The following is a 13,001-nucleotide window of genomic DNA, read 5'->3' as shown; positions in this document are numbered from 1 at the left end:
TTTGGCTGGCCTCATCCTATTTACAAGCTGACATTTTTCCAGTGAAGATATCTAGTGTCGTAGATATATTAAAGTTCAAAGTTAATTCACTGAAGTTAAAAGGATAATGTTTGGAATTTATAAATATTTCTGGTCAAGCATCAGTAGTTTTTGCACTAATAAGCGTTAATCACAGTTATAGCTTCCGGGGTTTATGGTATGCTAACTATCAAACCAACAATATTCTGAAAACTGTCTCTTGGCGCGTCGATTTATAAACTTTAGGCAAGATTCTCGAAAGATCAGTTGGCAGCACTTTTGTGAATACACATGTAACAATACAAGTTACATATATTTCTAAATGTATATTAAACCGAGACAAACATATATATTAAAATAAATATGTAATCTTAAATTCGTTATATTGCTCAGCAATTTTCTACGTTTTTTGTAACTTAGACTATGTTAATCTAAACTATCTCATATTTTAGCACACCAAAGTTGAGGCAGTGCACTATCAAGATCTCTCAAAATTCGATTGAATTTCTTTGTTCTTTTTCTCAATGATTAAACTGGTAGGTACCAGAGGATTGGAAGTTAACCAATATGCTTACTTTTGTTAAGAGAGGGATAAAAATTGTCCTTGTAATTATATACTCAGTCTTTAATCAGTTATGGGAAATATTTTGGAAAGTCTGGTAAAAAGATACTTTGCGAGTCATTTTAAAAAGTTAAAAAATTATCGGATGGTCCACGTAGTTCCATTGAGCTAAAAGCTTGCCTTATAAATATTGACATTCTTTGAATAATTGTTGCATATGTAGATGAGGGTAATTGTGTGGATTTGGTGTATCTGGATTTTCAGAAATCGTTTAACAAGAAGCCATACAAAAGGCTTGTAAAAAATTATTCCCGAAGGTGTGAGAGATAAGTTAGTAAATTGAAGAGACGAGTGGCTATATGAAAGAAAGCAAAGGGTTAATGTAGATGGAGTTCAGTCAAACTGGATTAATGTCTACAATTCTAGAAACCAGGTTTCGATACCCATGTTAGGCAAAGTACAAAGATCCCATTGTGTAACTTTGTGTTTAACTTTAAATAAACGTTTTTATTAGTAATATTACCGACACTTATATCGACAATTGTGTCGTCACAATGATACGTGCCTATCGGCAGTTCTAAGAACAAAGTCACGTTATATCGTTATTTACTCATTTTAATTTAATCTTGTTTTGATATGTTTCGTATGTGAAACATTATACAAGATTTATTTTGGCCTGTATTTGAAATGTATGTCCATGCTAAATTATGTTGTAATGATTATAAGAAGTACCACTACACATAGTGTCTGGCGAAATTACTAAAAAAATATGTACCTATGTTTTAAAATTTATATATCTAATAATTTTTTCGTCTATAAACTGTTCGCTAGTCAATCACATTTTAGAATCACTTTTATAAACAAAGTAACGAGAAAGAATGTATATATTCTGTAGCCAGTAGGCCATTTATATGCTATTATTTACAATATAAATAAAAAAATTAAAGTTAACAAATCTGAAAATATATATATATATATATACTATAGAAATGGTTTATTCAAACTACTACTATTTGACTTCAGGTTGTTACCAAGAATTGCATATGGCGGAATCAAAATAGGGATTTTCAGTTTGAATAACTGATGGCTCCAACCTTTTTTTTTTTTCTTACTTTTTTATAATCTCTACTTGAACGTTTTTAAATTCCCAATTTTTTATTAATCTTCTTTGTCGGCTCTTTTTTATGCTCAGCTACGGACAAAGGATTATTTGACGAGGTACCAATTTTTATACATAGTAACGATAATAACATAGCTAGTAGCTAATTGATACAGTTCATGATGATTCATTGTAACTGTTCACCATTTGATCGCATTAGTTCGAGATGTAGAATGTTAAGCTGCAACTGGAGGTTGTCGTGGAGATTTTTTTGAAAATTTAGTGAGAATTTGTAGTTTTTTTGTGTAACTAATTCTCTATATATAATGCATACCAATGGACAAATGTACACCTAGAATGAGATACAACCCTCAACACGTGCGTATAAAATTTTACCATTAAAAAAGTAACCTTTTCAAATAAAACACATACTTCTAAAACATCGCTTTAAGTAAACTTTCGTGACTTTTAAAGTAATTATTCTACGAATTGTGTATAATAAGATTTAATATTATGTTACCTACGAATAAGTGTAATAAAATATAATATTATGTGTATTGATTTTTTGTTACTCCTTCACTTCATACGTAATATAGGGGTTGGCTTTCTAAATACACCTATTGTTGTTGTTTTGAATTAAGCACAAAGCTACATAATGAGCTATCTGTGCTTTGCCCACCAGGGTTATCGAAAGCCGGTTTTTAGCGTGGTAAGTCCACAGACATACCTCTAAGCAACTGGGGGGCTACACCTATTGTATATTGCATAAAGCATTGAGTGTTTAGATGTTACATTTATCTAATGTTGATGTATTATTGGCTGGTAATGCCTATTTAACCCTGTACTTAAGGTTTTTAAAGGAACATCAAATGTTTGTAAAAAAACAACTAATTACAAGGGGTTATGATAGCACTAGAAATATGACGCTTTTTAGCTTATGCAAAATACGGAAGAAACAAATCGTTTTTTTTTTAATACCCGTAAGTTCTTCGCTTTTCTTATTTAGCATTCTAAAGAAAACGGTTTGGGTGCAATATACCAAGCTGTGTTTGTTGTAGGCTGGTAAAATAATAATAAGAAAAAGAATTACAAGCGAGTAGTTTTGAGCGCATTTGTTACCGTGTAAGTCTAACATGGACACTTTTGTTGTGCATTTTTATATGTGTACAGCCTTAGCAATCAAAAGTAAAAATTTTAAAGCGTTATTTGAACTGAATCTTTACTGTTTAAAGTGCTTTCACTTGAACGTTCTGTTAGGGTTTTGAAAAATTCCTTGCGATTCCTATTATGAACCACGATAGTAGTTTACGATACACTTCATAATCAGAAAGCATAGTGACCTATACACTCTTATGCATATATTTAACAATCTAGAAAGATATGGGCAATTTGAGATATTTTGTATATGTTTATACAGAAATAAAATAAATGGACTTCACAAGTGAAAATAACAAAGCAAACTGTCTCTGACTACAAAATAATATTACACTAACTCTCCTAATATATTCAGGTTTTAGTTTTATGTCCGTTCTTTATCAGAATCTTATAGAGCCGAAATAATTTCGGACACGTTAAAACTTCACTAAATTGAAAGTGCCCAAGCGACTCGGCCCGACATGACCAGGTGGTTAACGTACTCGATTCGTAATCCGAAGGTCGCGGGTTCGAATCATCGTCACACCAAACGTGTTCGCCCTTTCAGCCGTGGGGGCATTATAATGTGACGGTCAATCCCCCTATTCGTTGGTAAAAGAGTAACCCAAGAGTTGGCGGTGGGTGGTGATGACTAGCTGCCTTTCCTCTTGTCTTATGCCGCTAAATGAGGGACGGCTAACGCAGATAGCTCTCGTGTAGCTTTGCGCTAAAATTAAAAACAAACAAACCCAAGCGACTCAACGGTAAGTCAGGGGTTCATAATGCTAAGAATCAGGTTTCCATTGCTGCGATGGATAAAGCACAAATAGCTCATTGTGTTGTTCTGCACTTATCTTAAACTTTTAAAAAATCTTTAAATGCCTTTTACTTTTGTATGTTGACTATCAGATATTAGCACGAGTAACAATGTTTTGTCACTTAATGAAAAACGGAAAAAGGGCCAAAACAGGATTTATTATAGTCATAAGTCATACAATACATTAAATTTCCTAAAAAAACTGATTCATACAAAGATATCACAAAAAACTAGACATGAACGCTAGAAACCGTGTTTCTTGCTACTTGTTATGTGTGTGTATATATATATATAAAATGTACTACAGTTCTTGTTTGCAAATATTTTCGTAGTCCCAAGTTAAAATACAAAGAACCAAGTGAAACAGCTAAAATTCAAGTTGCAATCACAAGATTTATTTAGGTATATACGTATTATACCAAGACTCTAAAAAACAAGATATATTGTTGTGAGCTATATTTTAATATTCTAATTTAGGCGAATGAAAGTTCTAATTTTGGCGTGATATAATGAGCGTGTGTCGTCTTGAATTTTCTTGAGACGTAATGATGATGTAGAATGCCTTAAACTTTTATGTTTTTTTAAGAATAGTGTTGAATACTGAGAAGTTAGGCTGTTACGAGATACATTATTTTGATATTTTCAGTTAAAAGAATATTCTGAATAAGTAAATTAGCATTTACACTATTTAAAGTGAGGTTCGGCAAGATATGATATTGAAGTCTGCCAAAACTAAATGAAACTGTACTACAAAATAAATTAACTGGATAAAAAACTGCAAAATATACAATGAAACACTTTTTATTTATTTAATATAAGTCAATAGCATGGATACTTCAACATACAGAGAAAGATTTGTTTGTTTAGAATTGAGTACAAAACACACAATCAGCTATCAAAACTCGGCTTTTAGTGGTGTAAGTCCACAGACATACTGTTGTGCCACTAGAAAGCACGGATAATTGACAGTTGTCTTTATTGGAACTGTAGATTGATCGAGCTGGCTATGCTCCTTCATAACTTAATTACAAGCTAACTAACTCACTCTAAACCAGTGGTTCCCAAACTGGGGGTAATTTAACAATTTATCGGGGGTAATGGAGGGGTGACAGAAAAAAAGTTAAAATTCTGAAAATCAAGAAAACATTGAGGTAGCTGGTATTAGGATTAATGTTAAGTTAGTCTTAGTATGTAAAGTTGTAAATTAAACCTATTTTAAGTATGTAATAAAGTTAAACCAAATAACAATAAACATTAAAAACTAATATACAGTAGTAGAAAAGAAAAAAAATATGTATCTAAGTGTGTGGTAACCTAAAAGTATTTTGACAAGTATGCTTCAGAACACAAGTCACTCAGTAACCCTGATGACTCATCGACGTGTCCAGTACGCGTCACTCACTGCCTGAGGTTGCCTCTATTTCACACTGTCAGTTTCTATGTGAGCATCAGCCGAGGTAGACAAAACCTGGTATGTATGTGTACTGCCCTGTGCAGTATAGTTAGTATTTACCTACTATTACATCATTCCTATGCTGAATAAGCTCTTTTAATGCTATCTAGAATACCATGAAAAAATAAATAATAAGTTCACATTGTTCACACTTTTTTATGCAGTTTTTCTTTTTCTGCAGATTAAACAATAAAATGTCTAAAAGCGCACCTACTCTGACGCCTTTCTTCGCTATGGCTTTGTGAATTTACCTTCTGGTGGAGAGGATCCGCCACAATGTGTAGTATGTCACAAAGTGTTGACAAATGAAAGCCTCAAGCCATCAAAACTCTCAGCTCACCTCCAAAAGTGCCATCCAAATCTTCAAAATGAGGATCAGGCTTATTTTCAGCGCCGAGCTGTAGCACTGAAGAATATCCAGTTCGGTTCATCTGGAATTCAAGCCCAAAAGCTTCAAGCTGCGGTCGAAGCATCCTACTTTGTTGCATATAAAGTTGCCGAACAACAAAAATGCCACACCATTGCAGAGAATCTGATTCTGCCTTGCGCATACGAGATGGTAAGCAAGGTATGTGGGGAGGTTCAAGCGAAGAAACTGAGTGTCATATCTCTATCAAACAACACAATCCGCCGACGAGTCGATAACATGGCATCAGATATTCTGTTCCAAGTTACAACAGAGATCAAGGAAAGCTTATATAGCAAATTCTCCTTGCAATTTGATGAATCGTGTGACGTAGCCAGTTGTGCTGTTCTCCTTGGGTTCGTTCGTTACGTCCACCAGGACAAGATCAAAGAAGAGTTCCTATTATGTGAAGATCTGCTGACAACCACGAAGGGAGAAGATATCTTCAATATCATCAACAGTTTCTTTACCACGAATGGATTGGATTGGAACAGCGTTCAACAGGTAGGGAGAGATGTTTATATAAAGTCTAGATTAGTATAAATACAATGAATTACATGGCATATAGTCATATAGTTTTATTTATTGTACAAGTAGCTGTAGTGTAGCTAATATTTTATACATAATTCACAAAAAAGTATCGTGCCTGTCGTACTGAAATACTAAAGTACCAAAATAAATTAAATTAAATTAAAACCATATAATTATAACGCAAAAGATAAGTAAGAATGACTAACTGACGCAATCTATAATAGTTTTTCTTTTTTAATCTAGGTTTCAGTCGATGGAGCACCGTCGATGATGGGTCGTAATCGTGGATTACGGGGCCTCATACAAGCTGTGAATCCAGAAATTTCTGTAGATCATTGCATCATTCATCGGTACTCTCTTGGATCAAAAAGCCTGCCTGGTAATCTGAAATTAGTGTTTGAAGATGTGTTGAAAATCGTCAACTTCATCAAGTCCAGGGATGTGAATTCGCGCATATTCAGGGAGCTGTGCAAGGAAATGGGAGAGCAGTATCAAGTTCTGCTCTACCACACCGATGTTCGCTGGTTGTCACGAGGCAAGGTTGTACGTCGAGTCATTGAGCTCCGAACGGCTCTTCAGGAATTTCTGAAACAAGAAGAATCTCCTTTTGCTACCAAGTTCACTGATAAGGAGTGGCTTGCTCGACTTTGTTACTTGGCTGACATATTTGCGGAGCTGAACAGTGATAACCTGCAACTCCAGGGCCAAAACACGACTGTCATTGATGCCCATCACACTGTGACTGCATTTCTGGGAAAACTGAGGCTCTGGATTCGACGCTTGGAGAAAGGAGTGATCGCTCAGTTTCCCACCCTAGACCAGTTTGTTGAGGAGAATAGTTATGATACTGGATCACTTTTACAGACCATCAACAAAGAGATGAGCGACCATTTGAAGGGGCTTGAAACAAGCATGCAGCACTATTTTTCAGAGAGTGACCTAAAAACAGCCAGTTTTCAGTGGATCATTCATCCCTTTTCTGTACCTGATGAGGCCATTCATGATGATGATTTCCCTGCAAAGGAGGAGTGGATCACAATGCGAGCAAATGAAGCCTTGAAAGTCAAATTCCAAAACCAAAATGCAGATTCCTTTTGGATTTCACAACTAGCTGACTCGCCAACTCTGTCCAAGAAAGCCTTGAAGTTGTTGGTATCATTCTCAACAACGTATCTGTGCGAGAAGGGGTTCTCAACCGTGCTGGGGATGGAAACAAAAAAGGGGACTCGCTTGAATGTTGCAAACGATGCCAGGCTGGCACTTTCAACCACAAAGCCAAGAATTCCTAAACTAGCTTCAAGTATGCAACTCCATCCATCCCACTGATGTTCTTGACATCTTTGGCAATATTCATTTGAAATGCACAATGATCAAATACAATAATTAAAAGTGTAATTTAGTGTAAATAAATTATATAAATAAATTGTAAATAAATAAAGTGCAATATATCTCTAGTTTAATTTAGCCATATATATCAATGTTGAAAACATTTTGTGAAAGGAGTAACATGCTTAATGTGGCATGTTAAATTGGGTAACAAGCTGAAAAAGTTTGGGAACCACTGCTCTAAACAGTGTCCCAGACTGACTAAATCTATGTCACATAGCTGGGTCGGTAACGTCAGATTTACCCAAATTAACTAACGCTACCCATATCTATTCAAACATGCTATGTTTTTAAAGGAAATGAAGGCATACACTACTATTTTATTTTTATAATTTAAATCACAGATATATTTTAAAATGCTCTTGGCAATAATTATCACTTAGCAAAACACATATGAGATTGTGAAAAGATACCTTGTGACACAATCCTCACATGCATTTATAATTTGTGCCTTTCTTTAGATTTTATAGGAGTCAAAGTCAAAAATATTACAATCTATATAATAGGGAGCTTCATATGTAAACGTAACATTGAGTTGTTCTTACGGATGTTTTGATTCACACAGTGCATATAATTGCATATATTGCATATACTTAGGTGGTAAACTTCGAATATCACCTAACCAATCACTGGATGATAAAGCGTCGCTTTAATGCACAAGGTACAGCTTCACAACTACACTTCCACGAGTACACAACGTGCTGTCTTCTGGGGAATGAGAAAAGCAAAAGAAAGGTAAAACAAGAGCGACTTTCTTTATGCAAATACTGTACCTATATAAAAATTCCTATATGAAATAAGAAAGTAGAAAATGTATGGTATGGCCTGCATACCACAGTAGGGCATATGCGATAACTTTTTAGTCATTTAGGGAGTTTAGTTACAATTAGTTCACTGCCACCAATTTAATTTTGTGTTAAAACAAAGCAGAAAGCTTGCAATTAAGTATCTGTTTAGTTTTATTTGTGAGTTAGGCCTATCGATGAACATGGCCTGTAGAACTCTATGTTATAGTTGAGGAGATAAAACATTATAATTACAATTAAGTTTCCAACAATAGAAACGGTTACAACAATATTTAAATATTTACAATTTTAAAATGCTATAAGACTATAGGGCATAAATTTATCCTACCATACGACGTTTTTTGTTCAGCAAGTGTTATTGTCCAAAGCATGCTGACCTTAAATGTCTTGGATGGTTAAACATACATGTACATTTTTCATGCCTTACTTTATCTCTTGAAATAATGCTTTTTATTAAAATGCTTCGTTGCACCAAAAAACATTATATGACAATTTTATTTTATAATTTCTTTATGAGTTGTCGAAATAAAAGTTTAAACTACGTGACAACCCATAGCCCCGGCATGGCCAGGTGGTTAAGGCACTGTTAAGATGAAGTGTATTCTTTTCTACAAGTTTTCTTTTTTATCACAAGTGTTCCATTGTTTTCTTTGTTTTATTAATGTTTTTCGTGTAATTTGATTTAGATACTTACCGCTAACCATTACTTCTTTTATATTTTCTAATTCATTTTATACCTTTTGTTGTAATTTTTTAACAAGGTGGTATCTTGCAATGTTTTCTCTCCATATGATAATTATTTAACTAGTGTTTTATTTCATGTATTTTTGTTTATACCCCCTCTTTGAGGTGGGATGAATAAAGAGAAGAAAAAAACTAGACTCGTAATCCGAGGGTTGCGGGTTCAAATCCCAGTCACACCAAACATGCTCGCCCTTTCAGCCGTGGGAGCGTTATAATATGACGGTCAATCCCATTATTCGTTGGTAAAAGAGTAGCCTAAGAGTTGATGGTGGGTGGTGATGACAAGTTGCCTTCCCTCTAGTCTTACACTGCTAAATTAGGGACGGCTAGTGCAGATATTTTATAAATGGTTTGTTTGTTTTTGCTTTGTGCATGATTTTCAAGTCCATAGATGTCACTACTTACATAGCTCATATTTGCGATTGAGATTTCTACAAAAGGATAAAGTTGAAATTAAAGTACGACTAATATTGTTTCTTTTTACGTGTTTTTGAGCATCTCTTCTGTTAATAAAACAATGCATAACAATAAACGAAACAATTAACAGCAATGTAGAATACAAACTCCGAGGTACTATCTATTGATACTCGTATGAAAGGGAGAAAAGACCAAAAACGATATTTTTAATGTCTGCCATGAATACAACTATATTCTACATTTTATTTTTTCGCAGACACACAGTTGTTCATCGGAGGGACTGTAATTTAAGACTTATCCGAAAGAAACAGAAAATTGTTAAAAACATCACGCTTTAAATAAGTATAATAAAATTACAATTGTTGGACATTGTTGTTCAAATTTACAGTTTTGCTTCATTAAAATAAAATAAGTTGCATGTAAAAAGTAACTTGCTGTCTCTTTCTTTTACATATTACTTTAATTTTATATTTTTTTTCTGTAAACATTCTATTTCTTTCATCTTGATCTTCTAAATTGTGAGTTAGCAACGTTTCATCAACATGTACTTTAAATAAATACCTTTCTGTTTCCGATAGTTGAAGAAGATTGATGAACCGCATAAAAATGTGTATTTACGATATCTAAGTTTTGGAACCTTAGGCTTGTTATAAAAACACAAAATAATACACACACAAGGTTGACAATAACGAAAACAAATCGCTTTTCTTTGTCTAATGTGAGTCCAAGAAATATACATATTTAATACTGGTACATTTGATAGATGGCAGCACAAAGAGTAGCATTTTCAAATATTGCAACTAAATAGGCTCATCCACAAACGTGTACGGAAGGTTTAGTAATAAGCTATCTACTGTTAAACTGACAGAACTTGTCATTTTTTAGTTTACAATATAGTGTATCAGAAAAAATGTATTTACGTAACTACACATAAAATAAGCCATAATAGGAACAACCTTGGAATATGTGTACTATAAATAGCGAGTATAACTCAGTGTGAATGATGAACGTTCGAACATAAATCAGGGGTTCGATTCCCCTCGGTGGATTCAGCAGACAGTCTGATGTGGCTTTGCTATAAGAAAAACACAAACACAAAAACACTCTAGCATAAAAGGGCATGGCACTGATAGTGGAATTGAATTCATATGATAAACATTTGTGAAAGCAATACCCTTATTTACGGCGTGTTCAACATTTGATTGTACCTAGCACCCATGCTGCGGGAGGAAGAGGTCAAAATTGCATCTGACCCTTCCAGGTCCAAAAAGGGGCCTAACTCCCGATGAAACAGAGTCAACAGCAAATACATGTGTGTTTAAACTTTAGATAAAATAAAAAGCGCACCAAAACCATATATTCTGACACTTGTCAATCAGTAATTTGTACAATCTACAGTTTAACGATATCTGACAGTCGACTTTTCAAAATACAATGTGAGATTTATATAAAATGAAAGACCAATTGCCCAAAAATATAGTAAATACATACTAAGTGAGATCTTGTAAAAAGGTTTACATATATATAGAATTGGTATTTTTTCCGTGCTAATTTTTGTTTCGAAAACCATCTCATGTAACGTTTTTTTACGAAATTGCATCTAATATGCTTAATTTAGAGGTACTGTCTTAATCTTCAAGTGATTCTTATGTTATTTCTTAACAAGTTTCCTTGTATAACTCACGTAGAGAATTTTTTCACTACTCTTATTTCGTTGGACACTAAGTTATGCTAATGTACCATCCACTCCGCTACGATAAATGGGTCAGCCGTGAGAATATTTATACAAATAAATCATTAATATACATTTATATTGTATACAGTATATTCTCTCAAATATATCTGTTCAAATATTTATACACAAATACAAATGACGTCATTATTACTGCCGTGTGAAACATAAACAAAAGTGTAGCTGTAGTAAACTGTTTAAGTTTGTCCACCTCAGTTTTCAATACAGTTGTAGTTACGTTATAATAAAATCACAGTTTTATTTTTAAATCAACATTTAAGGGTGTTTAAGTTAGGCTATATTTTTAAAAACTTTTTTGATGTTTTATTTTCAAAAATTCTTGAGATTCCGTTTACTTTCATTGCAAAAATTTCCAAAACGTTTATTTGTTTTAGCGAAAAGCCACTTTGGGCTCTTTGCTATTTCCACCACGGATTGGAGTATTGTCAGTCCGTAAACTTCCCGTAGCCCCACCGAGGAACACTTGAGACCCAAAAAATACCTTTCATCAGCTTTTGTCGTAACTGTGGAGTTTCGAAGATAATTAATCACCGTCATTACATTTTCTCAAAACATAAAAACTGAATCCCTGTCATACCAAACATGCTCGCCCTTTCACCCGTGGGTGGCATTATAATGTAACGGTCAATCATACTATTCGTTGGTAAGAGTAGCCCAAGAGTTGGTGTTGGGTGGTGATGACTAGCTGCCTTCCCTCTAGTCTTACACTACTAAATTAGGGACTGCTAAAACAGATAGCCCTCGAGTAGCTTTGTGAGAAAATTCAAAAACAAACAAACATAAAATGCGTAGTTCTCTTAAAGGAAGTCTGGCGGATAATAATGCGTAGTTATATCGATCCACCGTGTTTCAAGACTTTTATAATTGATAAATACATTTCATGAACAACTAGTAAACTTCAATGATGCGTCATTTGAGGACTTCCAGAGTCTCTTCACAACTCTTGCGAAAAAATAAATTATGCGTTTGTATTCTTCTTGGGAAGTTACGTACGTGAACATCTGTAAAGTCTTTTTGTTGAAACTGTAGGAGAGAATTAAAAATTCAACTAAATATCGATACATAGGTATAAAGAATTATTACAAACATAATTACTTCCATTTTTGATAGAACATTTGTCACAATATTTTAATGATGATAAATAGTACATTGTGAATGAGTTCATGTTATTAGGCCCGACATTCGAGTCGTAGTCCGAGGGTCGTGGGTTCGAATCCCCGTCATACCAAATATGCTCGCCCTGTCAGCCGTGAGGGCGTTATAATGTGATGGTCAATCTACTATTCGTTGGTAAAAGAGTAGCCCAGGAGTTAGCGGTGGGTGGTGATAACTAGCTGCGTTCCCTTTAGTCTTACACTGCTAAATTAGGGACAGCTAGCGCAGATAGCCCTCGTGTAGCTTTACGCGAAATTAAAAAAACAACGAACAATCATGTTGTTATGGGTAAGCTTATTGATTGTCTTACTTATGTGTAATTTACAAAGAAAAGTGTAAACAAGTTGTTTCACGTTTATCTCAGTATGTTTCACATTTATTAGATTACAGTAACGAAAAATTATTTATTAAACAATTAACAAAATATGAAGAAAAATAAACAACTACGCTACATGAGTGATACAGTGTAAGACAAAACAACTTAGATTCTGAAGTTTTGAATGTGATTAATTTGGTTACTAATGTTTATTTTTAGAACACTACTACAACAAGAAAAATGATATCAGATCATAGGATTGGCACCTTCCCAGAATCATTAAAAATGTGTCAAATGGCGAAATGTTTATCTCTTTTATATGTAAACACTGTTATACGAATTACAATAATGCAGCGTTTCACATGTTGTTTACTGGTTATTTTGCAATTCCATGCCACAGTGGC

This window comes from Tachypleus tridentatus, chromosome 13 (genome assembly GCF_004210375.1).
Source record: "Tachypleus tridentatus isolate NWPU-2018 chromosome 13, ASM421037v1, whole genome shotgun sequence".
NCBI lineage: Eukaryota > Metazoa > Arthropoda > Merostomata > Xiphosura > Limulidae > Tachypleus > Tachypleus tridentatus.
The sequence above is the reverse complement of the archived record's forward strand: the minus strand, read 5'-3'. Positions refer to the sequence as shown.